The sequence below is a fragment of the Schistocerca gregaria genome, chromosome 4 (assembly GCF_023897955.1).
Source record: "Schistocerca gregaria isolate iqSchGreg1 chromosome 4, iqSchGreg1.2, whole genome shotgun sequence".
Lineage (NCBI taxonomy): Eukaryota > Metazoa > Arthropoda > Insecta > Orthoptera > Acrididae > Schistocerca > Schistocerca gregaria.
Window position 1 is genome coordinate 708,115,298 of NC_064923.1, and position 21,660 is coordinate 708,136,957.

General features: G+C 43.5%; 2 protein-coding genes across 9 annotated transcripts in view; one reads left to right on the plus strand and one right to left on the minus strand.

Annotated features, from left to right (window-relative positions):
* Positions 1-21,660, plus strand: part of LOC126268080 (H(+)/Cl(-) exchange transporter 4) — a 436,467-nt gene that overhangs the window by 117,600 nt on the left and 297,207 nt on the right. The window lies entirely within an intron of this gene.
* LOC126267876 (uncharacterized) overlaps positions 1-21,660 on the minus strand; it is a 77,467-nt gene that overhangs the window by 5,355 nt on the left and 50,452 nt on the right. The window lies entirely within an intron of this gene.

Sequence of the window (21,660 nt, forward strand, 5' to 3'; positions counted from 1 at the left end):
AAGGTATTTTCTTTGCTTCTAGTGACACTAAAAACAGAATTTCATGAAAAAGTTTCCTGATCAAGCTGTTGTACTAGGGGATGACTTCAACTTGCCACGTACAGATTGGAAGAGTCATGCTGTCGAAACTGATGCAGAGACAGGGATTCGTGTGACATTATTCTAATTGTCTTGTTCGAACATGTCTGGGACAGATTGAAAAGGGCTGCTTACGGACGACGTGACCCATCAACCACTTTGAGGGATCCACGCCGAATCGCCGTTGAGGATTGGACCGACAGTGCCTTGATGAACTTGTGGATAGTATGCCACGACGAATACAGGCGTGCATCAATGCAAGAGGACGTGCTACTGGGTCTCAGAGGTACTACCACCTCTCAAGGTCTCGCTATATGGTGTCACAACATGCAATGTGCAGGATTGGCCGAGCGGTGTAGGGCGCTGCAGTACTTAGAGAAACAACTCGTCAAGGTAATGTTTTAGTCCTCCTAGCAACAAACAGGTCTGAACTTTTCAAGTCAGTTAACGTAGAGGAGAGTATCGGTGATTAAAGGCTGTGATATTACAGGGAATGTTAAGAAAGGTAAAACAATATTTTTGCTTAGTTGGCTCTGAGCACTATGGGACTTAACATCTATGGTCATCAGTTCCCTAGAACTTAGAACTACTTAAACCTAACTAACCTAAGGACGTCACACAACACCCAGCCATCATGAGGCAGAGAAAATCCCTGACCCCGCAGGGAATCGAACACGGGAACCCGGGCGTGGGAAGCGAGAACGCTACCGCTTTTGCTTAGTAAGAGTGACACAATACAAATCAAATTGCAGAGTATTTGAGCAGTCAACATCAAATATTCAATTACAGAGATGAAGATGTGATGCATAAATGGAAAAAAATTCAAAAGCATCGTTCAATATGCCTTAACCAAGTATGTACTGAGCAACGTCTTGAGGGCTGGGAAAGACCCTCCCCTCTCTCCCCACCCCAACACTCCACGAAGTTCAATAGCCGTGTTCGAAAACTGCTACGTATACGAAGAGAGCTTCATCACAGATTCAAGAGAAGTCAAAACCTATCTGACAAGAAAAAGCGAAATAGGTCCTAAGGAGAGCAATGAGATAAGTGTTCAGTGACTTTGAAAGTAAAATTTTGTCAGCCGATCATACCTTAAGAGTATGCGCTTCGAAATCGTCTGTTGAGTCACTCAGTGACCATAACGAAGACGAAACAGAAAATCACAATTTGAAGGCCGACATACTGAACATGCACCTCCGAAACTGTTTCACCACGGAAGATCGTAACATTGTACGAACATCGAAATGGTGAGTATTGAGAAAACTGATCGTGGAATAGAAAAACTACAACCTCTTTGTAGTGGAAAGGATCAGATGAAATACGTGTAAGATTCTAAAGAGGTAATGCGAAAGAACTTACTCCCCTTCTAGCTGAAGTTTATCGTAAGTAGCTGGAACAACGAAGGATACGTAGCGATTGGAAAAAAAGCGCAGGTCATACACGTTTTCAAGAAGGGTCTTAGGACAGACGCTCATGGCGTCGATCTGTTGTGGAATTATGGAACGTTTTCTGCTCAAGAATTATGGCGTTTTTTGGAGAACTAAAACCATCTCTATAAAAATCAACATGGATTCCGCAGGACTCAGCTCACTCCGTTATCCATGAGAGAAAAAGAATTGCTTACCGAATATCAGGACAGATTTGAGACAAGTTTTAAGACTTCCTTTCAGATACAACTCAACATATCGCTCGTAACGGAACAAAACCGACATATGTTTAGGTAATTTCGGGAGCACTCCGAGGAAGTGTTATAGGATCGTTAAAGTTTATACATATAAATGGCCAGTAGAATTTCATTCGTAAATATTTTGGGAGTTGGTACGGGAATTTCTGTTCTCAGTTCGTTATTAGTACGTATCCTACATTCAACAGTATGCGTGGTATACGATTCTTTCCCTTTGCTCAAGTTTCCCTTGCGATTGTATTTTCCTTCCCTTACACGCTATAATGATGCATTGTGTGAGTCACATACGCCTAATGGCATGTGTATATGTGTTCCACAGTACGTTAGGTTACGATCAAGTAGTTGAAAGTATCACACGCATTACTCCATTGTTATGCACACTGTAAGATGATGATAGTGTTGATTGATAATAGTAGAAAGAAAATACGTTGTTCATTCAGAATCTTCTAGCAGATAACAGTGTCGTTCTTCAAACATTGCAAGGTGTGAAGCACCGCTTGCGTGAAATATTTAGTACAAATGTACCTGTACCCAGAGAACGGCACTCTTTGCTTGCGGTTTATCGTAAACCGTCTTATGCTCCTCCACAGTGACTGAACAGAGAGCATTACCACACATCGGCGGTGATCCGGAAGAATCGTAACTTACGTCAAATACTATCGTGCGCCAAGCGACCATCGGATGGACTCCTCTCCAGTGCTGTTACCGTGACAGCAATGGCCTTTAGAATCGCCGTGGCCGTCCTTCTGACTCTGCCAACAGTGGTCGGCCGTGTTAGAAGCGTCAACTGAATGCTAACTACTGCCGATTCTGAGGCCACACGGAGCGAACCGTACGTCCTGTGGTCCACTGTACCCTTTGAATTTAACTCCAGGAAGTTAAAGTTGCATTAATAGAGTGACCCTATTTGGCTTCCCACTTCTGCGTGTGACCCCCGCAGAAATAGAAACAATGAGTTCGGTTTCGTACTGTACTATACATTCTATAAGTACTATTTTACCTACTCTTCATGGTCTTTAACATGTCAGCATATAACTCAATGTGGATGGCGCTTAAGGGCTTGTTGGACATCACAATTAATTGTTTTCTATAAACTGAAGGACAAGTTCAGAGTTCCAAACCCGTCGAAATACGTTTCAGGCTTACTTGCCACGGTGTCTAAGAAACTTATCGTTTCTTGACTTTCCAACCCCTCCCCCTCCCCCCCCCCCCCCCCCAAATAGCTGACCACATCGTCAAGTGCTTCCGGAATTCCTCAGACTGTCATCAGTACCTGGAACTCAGGTGTTGACGCCCGTTGGCTCTCCCTGAAAAGCTGCTGGTAATGCTCGCAGTCCTCTGTGTTCAGTTTTATACGCAAGTTCGGTTATCGCTGTTTGAGTCAGACATCGTTCGTTATTGACATGTTCGAAACGTAAGGAGCCAAATGTTTGGGAGGACGACGGTTCAATCCCGTCTCCGGCCATCCTGATTTAGGTTTTCCGAGATTTCCCTAAATCGTTTCAGGCAAATGCCAGAATGGTTCCTTTGAAAGGGCACGGCCGATTTCCTTACCAATCCTTCCCTAACCCGAGCTTGCGCTCCGTCTCTAATGACCTCGTTGTCGACGGGACGTTAAACACTAACCACCACCACCACCAAATGTTTGTTGCACTACGAATGCTGATACTTAACAAATTTTGTTTTATGTTCTTACTTAAAAATCTTAAATTAAAACAAAGTCCAGTGAGATCACTGGCTTCACGAGCTTTTGGCAGCATATACAGATTTCTTTGCACTCACATCAGTCACTGCGACGTTATTCGCAGACTGTTAGATGTAAAATCCCAGCACAGTATCCGCGATAAGCCAGCTCATGATGGTGACGCCGGAGGACGTGGTCGAAAACTTGAGTTGTAACTTGAAACTAACGCACCAAGGAAACCAGTAGATTTTGTTCAGGGTATTTAACGGCTGTGACCCACTAACTATAATGCGCTGATCATTCATAAATTGATACATTAAGAGTTGTCCGGCTGGCAATGTGAGGGAAATATTAACATAACGATAAGGGACAGAAAGACTTATCAATGCCACAAGATGGTGATTTCCTACCCGACGTTTATCAAATGAGGTGGGATTGGACTGAGCAAATAGCCAAAAAAACTGAAGAAACAAGGACGAAGGAAATTTTTTTAAGGAATTCCCAGTGATAGAGGGTAGTCAAGATGAATACGGAGTAGAAGATGGGTTGCCATGACGAAACAGGCGGGTTCGAGAATTCACGACAGCACACAGGAAATACATAAATTAAAATACCCAGTCGAAAAAATTCGTGCTTGAAGATACTGCCAATGTCTGATTGCCCCACACTCACAAATGAGATGTATTGAAAGGTATATCGACACAGAAAGGAAGTAAAAACTACTCGAAGGAAACAAGGGAGAAAATCCAAACGGAATTCCTATTATATTTCTCGCTGAATGCGTCGCAGAAGCATCAGCTTTCCTACTTTATATTTATGGAGACCCTCTCGCATAGCGAACAGACACGCGTGGCTGGTAAATAGCGCAGGAAACTCCTGTTTACACAAAGATACGCTTAGTTAACTACAGTATCGCTAACGGCCGTCTGCAGAAGGATCCTAGCGTATAACTCGGATAATATATTTTCTGTAAGATAATAAGCTTATTTCAATGAGACATAACTTCCGTAATTCAGACGCGATAGCTTGTTAACAGTAGGTGGTTTCCGTTTTCACATGTTTTCGAAAAGCGTTTGGATTGTAGTATATTGTTGTAAGATCACACGGAGTACCTTCAGGTATGCGATTGACTAGATGGATTTTTATCGAACTGTAAGCGTTATAGACCTAGCCGACTGAGAATGCTCAGCAGAAACGACATTGACTACCACTGTGGCCCAAGGAAGCGTTACAGGACCACTAATGTCCTCAATGAACATGGATGGTTCGTCAGGTAGGCCCAGCAGCAGTGTAAGGTTGTTCACTGACGATGCTGTTGTCTGCAGGCTGTAGTCAAAAGGAAGTGCGGACGTACGTGTACAACTTTTCCACTTCGTAAAATGAATGACAACTCTCCTTAAACGCGAATAAATACAACGCCTATGACAGAGATAAAGAATCCGACAGTACACGATTATAAGATAAGTGATGAATTTCTTGAGCTGGTCACATAATATGAGTACACTAGTTATATAGCACTCCGTCTTCAGGCTACAATTGACCCATCGGGACCATCCGACCGCCATGTCATCCTCAGTTGAGGATGCGGATAGGAGGAGCGTGTGGTCAGTACACCACTCTCTCGCTCGTTATGATGGTTTTCTTTGACCAGAGCAGCTACTCAAGTAACTCCTCAATTTGCATCACGAGGCTGAGTGCACTCCGAAAAATGGCAACAGCGCATGGCGGCCCATATGGTCACCCGTCCAAGTGCCGGCCACGCCGACAGCGCTGATCGTCGGTGACCTGACGGGAACCAATGCATCCACTGCGGCAAGGCCGTTGCCAATATGAATACACTGCCTGATCAAAAGTATACGGACATGTGTTAATGGATATTAACATGGGGTGTGTCCACCCTTCACCTTTATGATGGTTTGAACTCTGCTGGGGACACTTTCTATGAGGTGTCTCAATGTCTGAAGAACAGTCCATACTTTCTCAACAGGGGAAACCGGAGAAGTTAGTTGGCGGTGGGGTCTGGAAGGTAGCTTACTCATCCCAAAGGTGTTCCGTTGGATTAGGTTCAGGACGCAACTATGGGGATGCTAATCCATTTCAGGAATGTAACTGTCCAAAAGTCACTGCCTCACAGATGCTGCTCTATGACAGGGTGCAGTTTCATGCTTACACAATCAGTCATCGTCTCTGAACTCTATCTGTACTGTAGGCAGGACACAACGATGCAGAATGAGTTCACATCCTTTTGATTTAGCGGATTCTTAAGCGCAATAGGAGAAGCAAACCCTAATCGCAAAAACGTCTCTGTAGAGTAACACCACCTCCCCCGTACTTCACTGTTGGCAATACAGACGATGGCAGGTAACGTTCTCCATGCCTTCGTCAAACCCAAACCCTTCCATTGGGTTTCGAAAGGGTATAACGTGGTTCGTCACTCCAAATCACTCATTTCCTGTCACCCATTGTTTAGTGTCTTCAATCTTTACACTGCCTGGAGTTTCGCTTAGCATTTACGGAAATGTGTGGCTTATGAGGAGCTGCTTGATCATTGCATCCAATTCTTTTTGACTCCCTACGCACAATAACTGACCTGGCTTGACTGCTGGTAGCAGTCTGGAACTCACGAGTGACTCCTCCTGCTGATTTCATGTGATACAGCCTCTCTGCGTAGTTTTCGACGATCCCTGTTCGTCAGTATCTGAGGTCTGCCTGCTGTTGATTTCGCTTGGTCGTTCCTCGGCGATTACACTTCACTATCAGATCAGCAGAAGTCACCTGGACGGCAGAAGAAAGGTTGAAATTTCCCTGTTGGATTTGTTACTTGGGTGACATCCACGGTGGTAGTCATTATGCCCTCCGGACCGACCCATTCTGCTGTTCTGCTTCTCTATACTGGGAACACAGCGCCTGCCGCTTTCTTTTACACTTTCTGCTTCACATCTCGTGACATCTAGTGGCCATTTTCGCATTAGACATTGGTTTCCGGATATTTTTCATCAGTGTAAGCATTAAGGGGTAATATAGTACGAGGTCAAATGAAATTGGACCATCATGTCAGGTATTGGGGAAGTGAAATTGAAGACTTAAGTTTGCTGAAACAGATCTGGAAAAATGCAGTGCATTTGTAAAGGAGATCACATACAGGACGCTAGTGGGAGCAATTCTACTTGTACATTAACGCAGTGTCTGTATTTGATAATGTGTGTATAGTTCGCTGCAATGTTACTTCGGCCATGCATGCTTGTTCGAAATAACAGACACTGCTCACGATAAATAGGAGTATTAAATCGCAATAGCTATATAATTTACTGGAAACATGAAAATTTGTGCCTGGCTGGGAATCGAACTCGGATTGTCGCAAGCGGTCATATAAACACCCTCGGCTATCTGAACAGGGTTCCAGGATCGACCCAAAGATCAATATTTCCGAGCGTCCGCTTCCTATAGCGCTTGCTCAGTTATGTGATTCCCGAACAGCAAGAGATTTATTTATTTATTTATTTTCGTCACGTTGCCTTGGCTTTGGCATGAAATTGCATCGAACTATACGTACACTGTCAAATACAGACAAAGCACTGATGTATTTCATGCCAAACCCAAGGCAACCTGACGAGAAAAATAGTGTCTCCCCCTATTCGAGAATCACATAATTGTGTGAGCATTATGGGAAGCAGACGCTACGACATATGGAGGTTTGGGTCGGACCTGGAAGCGCGCACGGATAGCCGAAGCAGTTGGGGCGATCGCTCGTGACAAGCGGGAAATCCGATTTCGAGTCCCGGTCTGGCACAAATTTTCATTTGTCTCCAGTAAACTGTATACCTGTAGTGGTACCATATTCGCAGTTTGCGTATACATTTTATGAATTCCCATTGTTCAAGCATCTGGAGACTGTAACAGCAGAAATTCAACTAAGTCGGAGACAGGCTGCTGGGATCGTAACAAGTCGATATAGCCCAGGCGAAAGTGTAACGGAGATGCTTAAGGAACGTAAATGAGAGTCCCTTTTAAAAGAAGGCGACTGTCCTCGCGAAACCATACTGGATAAATTTAGAAAGAACTGATTTTCGAAGAAGACAGTGCGATAATTTTGTTGTCTTTATCGTTTATCTGGAGTACGGATCTTGAGAATAAGAGATTATGGCGCGTGTAGAGGTATACTGAAAGTCATTTTTTCCTCACTGTATAAAGGGTCTGGATAGAGCGTAAATTAGCTAATATCGATACGGAATACCTTCGGCCACGCATAGCAAGGAGGTTGCCGAATTTACATGTAGATGTTGCAGACTGTAGCTCGTGATGTGTGGAGCAACCGAGACCTGACATTCATCCAGCAGTGGATGAAAAATGGCTGATGATGCGACATCACCTTCCAGCTGGAAAGTAACCCAGCAATTTATTATGCATGAAAGGCTGTCAGCCTGCCGTCTAAGAAACGGACTGTCGTAGCGGGACTGCACCGCACCTCATCGGTAATTTCGCAACGCAGCATGCGAGAAAACCGCAAGATCTTATGTGATGAGACGGCTCTGGTCATACCGGAAAATGACGCACTCTAAGCTCTTACGATTAGGGCTAAGCGGAATATGTCATCATTGTATCCCGTTTCTTTTGATGGTTCACACATGTATCTCGAGGTTTCACTCCTACACCATGCTGCTGGAATTAATAAAGAACAAAAATGATATCTTTGAATATCTATCAGCTTCAGCATCGCGATATGGTAACCTATAATGCGATTATGAAGTTATCCTTGCTTGGAATCGAAGGTCAGATCTTATCCTTGCTTTCTCTCTCAGATGATGGGATGACCACTGCTGAACTTAAAATCATCTCATCATAAAGGCGTAAAAGACGTGATCGAAGCAGCTGCCGTAATTACTGCAGTTGGACTTCATTCCTGAGGAATGGGTTCAAATTCTCGTCTAGTCATTCTTTCCGTTCCTGGAATTCTTAAATAGATATTCTGTTGTTTGTCAACATTCTCCGAAACAATTTGCGTCTTCCATTCTCATTCCCTACTGCCGAAGTTAAGTGATCATTCCTTTTCATATCATTTCTTCGTGTTACCATGGATGTTTACAGATGGGCTAGGCTTCAGATATCGAAATCTGATGGACTTCTTTCTCTTGTTTAGTAGTTGTGTTGATCTATTGGTGAGGAGGGTGGTGCAATTCGTCTCTAATGACCTCGTCGTCTATGGGACGTTAAACCCTAATCTGCTACCCCAGTTTTGACACAATTCTACATGGTCTTTGTTGGCTCCGGAGCTACATTATTCATTTTGCAGAGGAAAATAATCCACCAAACAGCTACAAATCTTTTCTCCGAATTTTATTTTTAGCCAGTTTCGGAAATGCTAAATGCTGTATGATGCCCTAGTATGACCACACAAGAGAACCACCGTTATGCTCTCTGACCTTTTTCACATTTTGTGGTGGCCGCGCAATCACGATCGCATCATACAGCATTGTGAATGGAAATAAACATTCCAAAACCGGTTTACAGATAAAATAAGGGAAAAAAGCTGAGCCGGCGGCTGTGGCCTAGCGGTTCTAGGCGCTTCAGTCCGGAACCGCGCTGCTGCTACGGTCGCAGGTTCGAATCCTGCCTCGGCCATGGATGTGTGTGATGTCATTAGGTTAGTTAGGTTTAAGTAGTTCTAAGTCTAGGGGACTGATGACTCAGATGTTAAGTCCAATAGTGCTCGGAGCCATTAAAAAAAAAAAAAACTGAAATTATTTGGTTGACATTTTCTTCCTCTACAGAACTGTCTTAGTCCTTATACTGTCATCAGTGGACGATACAATGGTACAGACTAAAGCGCCCTATAATTGATTGAAAGTGTGTGCTTCATGGAAGACGTACCAGATCCCTTCCCTTCCGCGCTCAATGCTGGTACCGACTGAACAGTCAAGTGTGAAGTGCCAGTCCGAAGCACTGTTTTAATACATCCCTAGAAAGCTAAAACATAACTTGTAGCACCCTAATCCCCGTGGAGTGATCACCAAACCATTGACCTATAACTGGAGAGCAATGAGGAGGTGCCTTCCCTTGTTGAGAGTACAGGTAGCCTACGGTGTACTGTAAGCGAACGAACGGACACTGGATATCAGAGCCCAGTATCGTTCAATGGCGTTAGACGTATCAGGGGCCCCATAGCATCCCATGTACATATCAAGCAATCAACCACACGAAAATGCCCCCACCACCTCACTGTACCATGCCCTGCTGGGAAGCTTCTCAAGCTGCTTCCGTTACACTCGTATCCTACAGTCGAAATGTGCTAACCTGCTGCCGCGCGAGGTAGCCGCGCTGTCTTAGGCGTCTTGCCACGGTTCGCGCAGCTCTCCCCGTCTGAGGTTCAAGTCCTCCCTCGGGCATCGGTGTGTGTTGTTCTTAGCGTAAGTTAATTCATGTTAGAGTAAGTGTGTAAGGCTAGGGACTGATGACCCCAGCAGTATGGTCCCATAGAACGTACCACAAATTTCAATTTTTTTTTATCGGTCCAAGCTGCGTTTGTCCATATTACGAGGCGTTTCTCGTACACCCGTGCTAATATCTGAGCCTCGAGACGGCAGGTGAGCAGAGATACATGACTTTCCGTACCCAACAGCCAGAGGGTGGTTCTGAGTGGTGCAGCTGACATTAGTGGTTGTTGTTGGTGGTTGTGTTCAACACTATTGGTCAGTGATTTGCTATACTGTGCCCCGTTAGCCGTTATTACAGTCGACATCGACTTCTATCACAAACACGACAGTTTGATTATAACACATAATTTACGACAGCACCTGAGGCTATTCTGCGCGCCAGGGCTTGTCTCAGGGGAAGGAGATTTTTTCCAGCCCCGACGTAATGGGTCAGTCTCTCCCCCTAATTGTCCTAAATGGACTATGGCTGGGGCCTGCACTGCTGGCGTAAATGTACGTGACCTCCCATAGTGGCCGATATCTTCTAACACGCGTTGGGTGGAAACTTCTGAAGGTCTTGACACAGAAGCGCTGTTAGTGAGAGCAGAAAATGGCCAACAAAAATGCCTATATTCTGCTCATGATTCTGTTTAGGCGGAAGGACAAAATGTTAAATGATACCGTGGAACGGCTTGGAGATCGCGAAATCGGAGAGTCGGAAAACAGCCCCGTTGGGCGAGGTTGGGTTTTTCAAGCACTCAACGTACGTCGAGAGTTGGTGATACTTTGTGAGGAACGAAGTTGCTTTTCAAATACGCAAAGACTGCCAGAAGTGGAAGTGCGTGTTTTTTCTTTTTTTTTTTTTTTACTGTTTTTGCCATTTAGTGATGCGTGCAAGTACCCGATGAAAAGAGACATCTTACCAAAGCGAAGTAGCTACCTAGAGGATGGTGTATTAGTGAACGAGACGGACTTAATGAGTTTTAATAGAAGCTCACAAATCGTATTTGTTTCCGTGGAAATTTGAGTGTCATGTTTCTGAGAGACTGTTTTTTCCTTATAGACTTATTCCTGTTTCGCTATGTGAATACCGACGGAAGCTGTTAGTATCCAATTGTCGCAGGAACTGTAAGCGGTGTAGATGTACCATTCCAGTGCTCGGATCTCAGAATCTTTCTGAACATAGTTGGATTCCTATAGGAGTCTAATTGGAGTAGTAAGAAGTTTAACTCTGTCTCGCGGCCCGAAGCGAGAACAGCGATCCTCATCGGTCCGTGCACGACTATGCTTCAAAACGCTCCGCGCGAAAATGCGATTTTTCAGGAGGTTATATCCCGGCTTCCGTTGGTCACAGAGGTAAAAGGCAAAGTGTTTCGGGTAGCCCTTGGCCTAGCGACCGTTTGTATACTCAACGAAAGAACAGACGTACAGTACCCATCCTAAAGTACAGGATCAAAATTTAAACGTTGTATACTACCTCCAGCCTAGTGTCCGCAGCTCATGGTCTAGACTCTAGTGGCTAGCGTTGCTGCCTCTGGATCACGGGGTCCCGGGTACGATTCCGGCCGAGTTGAGGATTTTCTCTGCCCGGGGCTGGGTGTTTGTGTTGTCCTCATCATTATAATCATTCGTGACAGTGGCTACATTGGTCCGTGTAACAATTGGGACTTTGTAGGGCGCTGATGACCCACAGTTAAGCGCCCCACAAACCAAACATCATCGTCTAGGCCAGCCAAATCGATCAAATCGGTTAGTTCTTTTACGTTAGTGGTGCTTTAGATGGCTTATAATCATTTGGTCTGTTCCTGAAAAAAACCCAAAAAACCATAATTTTTGTGTTCCAAAAGTATGAATTGTGGGGATGGCCTCTTCTATAACTTCTGTTCATGGCAAATCGTTGAAATTTTAACCATCTGTTCTTAAAGTAATGTTATCGGGTAACTTCGAAACTTTTTTGGTATTACTATCCGTTACCGAGATCCATAGCTTCAAAGTTACTGTACTAATGCGGAAGACCACAAAAACCGAGTTCTTGTCATCTTCGCACCATGGGCCGCAATTATCGAAATAACTAACCATAGAAAATGGCTCAAATTTTAACTGTACATTCGCCGTTTTCAACTTTTTTGAAAATCCTTATGTGTTATGAAGATACATCCGAAAAGCCATGATGTTTGGGTACGAAAAGGAACAGTTCTGTAATTTCTGCTCTAGGGAAATCGTTCAAATTTTTGCTATGCATTGTTAAGATGATATTCTGGGGGAATGTCGAAATTTTTTTTCCATATCATTATCCGTTACCTATATACAGAGGGTCGAAGTTACCGTACTTGTGCACCTAACGTCCTGTGTGAGTGTAAATACAGTTTTAACTGGCGTAGTGAACACATCGCAAGGGTTCTGGGGTAATGTGAAGGGTTCTGAGGTCACCAAACTATGTTTCTAGTCGCCATTTTTTCATCGATAAAACTTTTTGGCACACTTTCTCTGTATGATGGGCACTTCATGCCTTTGCAGGCTGTTTTGATCTGGAAATTAACCTTATAGAAATTATTGTGTCATGAAGGACGTCTGGCCGCCCCTTGAAATTAACCTTGCCAAATACGTTAATAAATATGCCGACTTCACGCTGATGCGGAACAAAGTGACAGGAAGAAGAAGAAGAAGAGGAAGAAGAAGAAGCAGTAAGTCGCTTAATTTGTCTCGTGCGCCACACAGCCCCCTCAGTGAGTGGACTCGGCCCGTGGTCCTGATTTCGACTTTTCCCGACGTCGAGGAACTTCGGGGCGGGACGAAAGGAACGTTTCATGCTGGCAACCATTTCCTTCAATCGAGGAACTCGTGGTACACCCTTTGCCGCCGCGGGACGTGTTAAGTCTAGTTGCCGCACGACGTCGGTGACTGGGTATCCCAAACCAGCAAGTCATTATGTGGATGATCAAAATTCTCAAACTGCTCACAGTATTCCAGGAATGCTGAGATGGCACTTTATAAAATGACTTTTATCTTAATAATATGAATATTTATACATGTGTTTGGAGAGAGAGAGAGAGAGAGAGGCAGAGAGAGATCGATTTTTGATTGAGATTTTTACTTTAAGTCGTAACTGGTACCTGAATTTTGGTTGCTGCCTCCTGAATGATCAGCTTCTGCACCAGTTGGTGACGTATTACAATTTGGAGGAAGTTATAGTTCTTTAAGGTTTCAAATACGACTGTTAGTTACTTGGCCGTATTGCGGATAGCTTTGCGCCCAAGTTTTCGTAGCTTTTCATACCTAAGGGACCACTGTTATAAGTAAATAAGATCAAACAACAATCTGCTTTTCGTGAGAAAAGGAGATTGCTTGGCACACCAACTTCCTTCAAGCTACACGTCCTGCTACATCAAAATTGGTCAGTGGAGTACAGCACAATACTATTGTACAAGAACATAATCCAATTACTGTAATTAAGAAATTATGAGAGGTTGTTACTTATTGAATGAAAGCTATAGAGAATGCATTTCTTTTCCTGTATTTTAGTAAACTTTGTACACTTACAATTCTATCGATTGATAGACGGGCGACGACATTGAAGTTCACCTCCTTTTCCAAAAACAAGATATTTCTATTCTTCACTTCGATAAAATTTGTATACATAAATATTTGGCAACTCTTCCACATATTTTACTCGTTTTTGTCACTAAAATATTAATTTTCATTAAATGTAACAATACGTTCTGAACGATGGCCTAGCAACACCTCCTCTTTCCACAAGATAAAGATCAACCGTTCTCTTTTTTTAGTAAATCAATTATCTTTTTTTAGAGTCCATACTCAAAGATTCACTACTACTGTAGTTGCGGGGATTGCGCGCTAAAGAGTTTCTTGCTGTCCAGCTGCGCTTCACTTCACTTCAAGTACTTTTTGAATCACATTTCATTTACGGTATTTACATACATCAGTGAGCTTCTCAGAATAAAATCAGGCGCAAATTAATTTTAAAAAAAGCAGTGAGGCACACATAACATTACAATTTAGAAGTCGATTACATTTTCGCAACCGATATACCATTCAAAATGGACCAGATGTGAGGTGGCCACACTGTTGTAGGTCGCATATGACATGCATCAAAACAAACGTCTTGGAATGGTTCAAATGGCTCTGAGCACTATGAGACTTAACATACTGAAGTCATCAATCCTCTAGAACTTAGAACTACTTAAACTTAACTAACCTAGGGACATCACACACATGCATGATCGAGGCAGGATTACAACTTGCGACCGTAGCATTTGCGTGGTTCCAGACTGAAGTGCCTAGAACCGCTCGGTTACACCGGCCAGCGACAAGCTTTCAGTTGCGTGAACCACAGCGTAGCTCAGTGTTGGCACTTCATGAGTCAAGTTACTGTGCCGTTAGTTGCTTCATGCATTAGGAATGTACGTACGAGCAGATGTGAGAGGAACCGGGCTTTGTTTCAGCTGTCGGCAGGCTGCTGTTGCATCAGCGCACGATTTGCATGCGGCTCTCTTACGAAGCTGGGTCTGCCCCGAACGCCTTCCTAGGTCACGGCGCGTCCCCATTTCTACTCCCCAGCAGGTTCCCGTCTGCCGCAGCCGTGTCATCATCGTTTTACAAATCGTTGCCTTCTTTCACATCCTGTCTGCAGACGCCATCACTACAGCTTTCGCGTAGACCTTCAGTAGCTACTGACAGGACAAGAGCTTCTTGTTTTTGACATTTAGAGTAAGAAAAAATGTCGTCATCTAGGTCAGTCTCTGCTGTCTTCCGTTAACGCTGAAATTAGAAATGACAAACATAATAGCAGGAACACGCTTCTCACCTTGCTTCCAGCTTCTACAAATGGGAAATGAACAACCTGCTTTGTGATGTCATAAACACTGGTAGCAGCATTCTTCGTCCCAGAAAGTGTTGCTTCCTTTTTCACATCTTTGCTGTAGTGTTTGGCTATTAGAAATATCATGCGAAGAAAAGCTGTGATGAAACTGGACGAATTCCAGAGAATATGAACTAACCTAAGGGCATCACACATATCCATGCCCGAGGCAGGATTGAAACCTGCGACCGTCGCGGTCGCGCGGCTCCAGACTGAAGCACCTAGAACTGCTAGGCCACACCTGCCGGCAAATGAATTCTGTAACGGTCTAGCACGGCTCCAAGAGTGAAATTAGTAAATTGTGGTGACGTTTTTTAGCGTAAATAGACCCTTCAATGATTCCGTTATTGTTTCCCTTTATTGCCGTGTTGCGGTGGTCTTTAGTCCGAAGAATGGTTTTTGCGGCATTTCACGGTAGTCTAAACTGTGCAAGACTTTTCATCTCTGTGTTAACTACTGCAGCTCACATGAATTTGAATCTGCTTACGACGATCAAGCATTGGTCTCCTCCCACTTTTCCCCCCACACACTTCTCTCCACTACCAAACTGACTTTTCGTTGTTTCCTCCTAATGTGTCCTATGATAAATTTCCTTTCTCTCGAATTCGGTTCGTACTCCTTCACTGGATATCTCCAAGATAGTTTTCTAGAACCACATGTCAAATGCTTCCACTCCAAACAAACTTCATAAAGACTTTCTGCGATTTAAATTTATATTCGATGTTAACAAATTTCTCTTTTTCAGAAACGCTTTTATTCCTACTACCAGGCACCATTTCACGATGGGCGTTCAATAAGTAATACAACACATTTCTTTTATGAAAGCAGGTTGGGTTTATTCAGGCTTCCAATACAACGTATTATTCCCCAATCTTGGTTTCCAGGACCACATGTCAAATGCTTTTATTTTCGTCTTGTTTGAACTGTTTATCATCTACCTTTTACTTCCGTATAAAGATACACTCCGAACAAACTTTGTAGACTTTCTGCGATTTAAATTTATATTCGATATTAAAAATTTCTCATTTCCAGAAATGCTTTTATTCCTACTACCAGGCATCATTTTACCATGGGCGCTCAATAAGTTTTACAACACATTTTTTTTATGAAAGCAGGTTGAGTTTATTCAGGATTCTAATACAACATATTATTCCCCAATCTTGTTTTGTATGAGCACATGTCAAATGCTTCTATTTTCTTCTTGGTTGAACTGTTTATCGTCTACCTTTTACTTCCCTATAAAGCTACATTCCAAACAAAACTTCGTAAAGACTTTCTGTGAGTTAAATTTATATTCGATGTTAACAAATTTCTCTTTTTCAGAAACGCTTTTATTCCTACTACCAGGCACAATTTTACAATGGGTGTTCAACAAGTAATACAACACATTTTTTTTGTTAAATCAGGTTGGGTTTATTCAGGATTCCAATACAACATATTATTCCACAATCTTTTGGTTACAAAACCCCATTTTTCAAAAGAATCACCGTTCAGTGTGACGGCCTAGCTCCACTCTACTGGGATGGTCCCCATGCCCGCATGGTACCGCTCTACTGGTCGAAGACGGAGACAACGTCTCGATCCACCGATAACCTCCCCTTCATCCACTTACTGCTTTCCACGGAGTGCAGCCTTCATTTGGCCAAAGAAAATGCAAGTCGGAAGGTGGAAGATATGGACTGTAGGATGAATGAGGAAGAACAGACCAATGAAGTTTTGTGAGCTTCTCTCGGGTGCACGGACTTGCGTGAAGCACGGACTTGTCATGGGTTGCCGTTTCGTTTCCGGTTCGACGTGATGAACGCACGTTTCCTTGTCTGTGACGATTTTCGACAAAAAATCGTCACGGTCGGTCTCGTAACGCGCAATCAACCCCGCACAAATGGTCGTTTATTGCTCTTTATGGTCTTCCGTTAGGCGGCGAGCAACGCAGCGGCCACACACACACACACACACACACACACACATCTTTGAGTACCACAACTGGTGGATGAGTGTGTCAGCACTACCGACAGAGGCGTCCAGTTATGAAGTGTTTGACTGTGATACGTCGAACGCCTCGAATGGGAGTGCCCGCACGTTCCAAAACTGCAGGAGTCACAGCGTGACTGTGTGCGGTCGGCCGACAAGCGGGAAATTGGACAGGTTTGCACAACCTTCTTGCGGTGGTGACACAAGCCTCGCTGAACGACTTACTGTGCTTTTGTTCACTACCAGGACTCTGTAGCCATTCAGCAGGTGCTTATAAATATCTGCGATGCTCCGGCTTTCACCAAAAGAAATTCAATCAGAAGTCTCTACCTGGAACGCACCTCCGTCACAGACACCATTCGGAAGCACACGTATAGCGCCATCACCTATCGGATGTTCATGAAACTACAGAGGCTGAAGCTGGAATATCCTATGGTGTTCCACAACAAATTATGCCGGCCGCGGTGGTCTCGCGGTTCTAGGCGCGCAGTCTGGAACCGTGCGACTGCTACGGTCGCAGGTTCGAATCCTGCCTCGGGCATGGATGTGTGTGATATCCTTAGGTTAGTTAGGTTTAAGTAGTTCTAAGTTCTAGGGGACTGATGACCACAGCAGTTGAGTCCCATAGTGCTCAGAGCCATTTTAACCATTTTTTGAACAACAAATTACACTTTTTTCCAACCGAAACTGGCCGAGAAAAATGTGTTGCGTTACTTATTGAACACCCCTCGTATATATTCTCTACTTCAGCCATTAGCAGCTATTTTGCTGCTGGAATAGCAAAACTCATTGTTACTTTGAGAGTCTCGCTTTTAATCTAGTTCACTATCAGCTGACCTAATTCAGCTACATTTCATTACCCTTGTTTTATTTTTGTTAATTTTCATCGTGTAAGCTCTTTCAAAGACTCTATCCATTTCGTTCAACTGATCTGATTCCTTTGTCATGTCTGACGGAAATAAAATGCCTTCGGGTAATTTCAAATATTTTATCCTTCTCCTTGAACTTTAATACCCTTCCCAAGTTACTCCTAGGTCCCGCCAATGCTTGCTCAGGCTACACAGTGAACATATTCGGGGATAAGCTACTAAGTTGCTTCTTAACTTCTACCCATCTTTACATCATTTGGTTTTTATAAATACAGTCTGGTTTCGTTATAAGGTGCAGATAATTTTTTCGCTCTCTATGGTTTATCTCAACTAACTTCAGAATCTGAGAACACGCATTCCAGTCAACAGTATCAGAAAATCTCTATATGCAAATGCTATGTGTATCGGTTTATGAAATCTTTAATTGTGGTAGAAAAATGCGTAGATGTATCTGTCATTGTCTGATGTGATGTGTATGTGCCATCGGTGATTCAGTTTAAGTACTGATTACTGATTCGAAGTTATAAAGAAGGGCTGTCTCAGGTGCTGTAATTAATAGTCATAAAATGTTATAGGTATGTTTTGAATTGTCCGAGAGAAACAGTTTCTTTATAGCTGTAGTGTGGGTATACGAATTCTGAAGTGGGGCATAATACACAGTATGTCAGGCATTAACAAGTGTCTGGAATCCCCAACTGTAGGCAACAGTTAAGCCAGTCTTTACTTTCACGTGTAAGACGATATGGTTTCACAGGATAGGGACAGTATACAAATATAAATATTGACACTAGGAGCCAAAATCAAAACCAGAAAGAAGAAATGCTGCTGAAGTGTATGGTACGTGAGTTATAATATTGTACTTATGTAGCTCAGTTTATAATTTTAATTTTAAATTTATTGTGATGGTTATCTCTTGTTTCAGTCTCTTTCATATCTGAATGGTTTCCAGGGTCGGTATTGTGAAATGTCGTAGATGTGTCCTCTACTTGCAATCTGTACCGCTGGGAAAACAATGGACCCGGGAACGAAAGTGCTAATCATTCGCTTCCTTAATAACATGTCAATCTCAGACGTCAAAGCGATGACTTGCAGTCCCGAAGAACAATTACTTGAAATATGAAGTAGATTTGATCCTTGGGACAAAACTACAGCAAGTGCTAGACCAATGAATTAAGCTTGAAGTAATTTAATGCAAAATGACAAGGGAGAACTGCTGTGATTGTACTACAAAATACGAACTCTTTTCCTCCACTCGCTTAATGTGTATGCTACTTTATTAAGAGCCTGTAAACGCTTTTGGACATAATTGTGTTTCGGTAAAGAACTGATTCGTTGTATCCTTCACCTGATGACTAATATATGGGGTCAAACTGCTTATTTGCTTCTGTCTCGGGTTCTTCGGCCGACGTTCGTGTGATGATTTTGCTGACGTTTCGCCAGCACGAGTGGCTGGCATTGTCAAAGCTTCACCCTCCATTGCCGGAGGAGGGTGAAGCTTTGACAATGCCAGCCACTCGTGCTGGCGAAACGTCAGCAAAATCATCACACGAACGTCGGCCGAAGAACCCGAGACAGAAGCAAATAAGCAGTTTGTCAACAAGTGGCCACGAAAGTCTTAACAATTTTGTAATATATGGGGTGTCTCGTAATTCCTACTACCGGTTCGTAAGAGTTGAAGAGGGAACTTCGTTGATGCAGTTTTGATAAGTAACACAATCCGGAAATGAACCCTTTGAACGTGAAATAAGTTCGAAGATATGATCACTTTAAACTCTCGGGGTCGCGGGTACTCACTCAACGGGGACAATGAACTTACATCTGTGCTTTACAGGAGCCCGTGGAATGGGTAGTGTTTGAAGTGCTTTTCGTCGGGTTCTCTTTTTCGTGACGAAAGACGTGCTCTTTAAAGTCGAAAGGGCGGCGAGTCCATGGAGCACCACAGTCAACCCTATTGGTTAATAAAGCATCGGTTTCTCTGAGCCGTAGTTGTGGTCGGAGGAAAATGGTATGTGCTGTCATCATGATTACAATAAGCATTGACGACCGTTTCCTCTTCTAAGTTCAAGTGAAGCATGAGACCTGAAAGTGATCCGATCTTCAGACTTATTTTGTAGCCAAAGGGTCATTCGCGGACGTGTGTTCCTTGTGAGAACTGTATCAACTAATCCCTCTACGTCCCAAGAAGCCTGTAATAGGAATTGCGAAAACACACTAAAAAGGGTTCGTGATGGCTATTGTTATTAAACTAATAACCGAAAAGCACTGAGTTGATAGAAAGCAAATATTGCCATTTGAACTTTTAGAAAATACTGCAGTCACGTCCACAGAATAATTTTCTATGCGGGACTTGCCATCATAATCGTCACCATCATTTGTTTTAGACGATCCCTGGTTTTGTTTCTGTTTCTGTTAAACACAAGAATGAAGACGCACACAACATTGCCAGTTATTCGCATGTTAGAGGTAGTTAATGTAACTACCTCGTAACGCCCACGGAGAGATTGGAGAGACCATAATCGGCTGTTACTGAAATGCGGTGATTGCGTGCTCATTGCGATAAATTGCTTGGCAGGTAATTGACGAAAAGAGAGAAACAGAACTAACGCGGGTAAATGAGATTACACCAAATAATAACTGCCGCCTTGTTTACAAGATAAACGCGTAAAATATTATTAGGCTCGTTATCGCTCGATAAGGGAAAAAAATAAATTGCTTCAGACTGTGATTAAATGGTCTTCATTTTATTATACTGTGATCTGTTTCGACGGTTCTAGCTTCATCAACGAATATAACGGGCACATACACATCGAATGGATATGCGATATATTTATCTCAGGAAAGCGTGTTACGGAGATCGACTGCCCTTCAGTAACGCGCGCTGTCAAACGAGGGATCCACAGCCACAGCTGGTTGCAGAATTGATTCTGATGTCAGGCTGCTCTATCATAGTGGAATATAAAGACTTTAAGAGGCACATATAGTTCTAACGGTTGCAGCTAAGAAGTCCGACATTGTTGTACGTCGGCTAGATAAAAGGTCACGCTTTTCTATCGATGTATCGACCCCTTGCGATGGGAAGAATGATGATATGGAGGGCCAGAAGAAATTGAAAGGCACCAAGCTCCAGCTTGAGGTTTATTAGTATGTAGTTGGGCGATTTTTTTTTAAAAAAATAAGAAGTCTGTTGTAGTTTAGAATACAAATTTCTGGTTGCGAAAATGAAAAAATCCGCTGATAGTCAAGGAGCGATGCGTATGAATCGTTAATTGAGCAGCTAAGTGAAGCGGATGTAATGAAGAAAGTACGTTCGGTAGGGGAAGAGAGCCTAAACTAGGCGATCGAGGAACCTGTTATCAACTACACCGAGGCGTTAAAATGCGTCGATGTGTTATCGTAGTATGCAAAATAAAATCTGACTGTGCCGACGTTCTTTGCGCTCTCTGAACTGAGAACAGTTGTCAGGGAAAAAGTGAATGTAACACAGAAACGGAAAAATTTGTCTATCATTTCGCGAAAGTGAACTGAAAACAAATGATACGACATACAGTCTTTTCAAGTGCAGTCTTGAGAAGTTGTCTGTTTCTGGCGAGTAACGTATGAGTAATGAAGTGGGCTTTGAAATGTAACTTGCAGCATATTTTGAAAGTACAGTATCGTGCATTAAACCGGGGACCTAGAAACGACAGAGAGACGCCGTAGCCCTCAGTAGGTCACAACCCCACAACAGGCCAGCAGTCCACCCGCCCCACCGCCGCCCCACACCGAACCCAGGGTTATTGTGCGGTTCGGCCCCTCAATCACTGCCAGTTTGATGAGAAGTCATACATGGTGATTCTCCATACCATGACGCCAAGAGTAACACCATTGTGCTCCTGCAAATTATTAGAAGAATGGAACCTCTCCACCTCCCGCCATGCGCGCTCCGAGCGAGGTGGCGCAGTGGTTACCACACTGCAGTCGCATTCGGGAGGACGACGGTTCGAACCCACTTCAGGCCATCGTGATGTAGGTCTTCCATGAATTCCCTGAAACGCATCAGGCAAATACCGCGATGGTTGCTGTGAAAGGGTACGGCCGACTTCCTT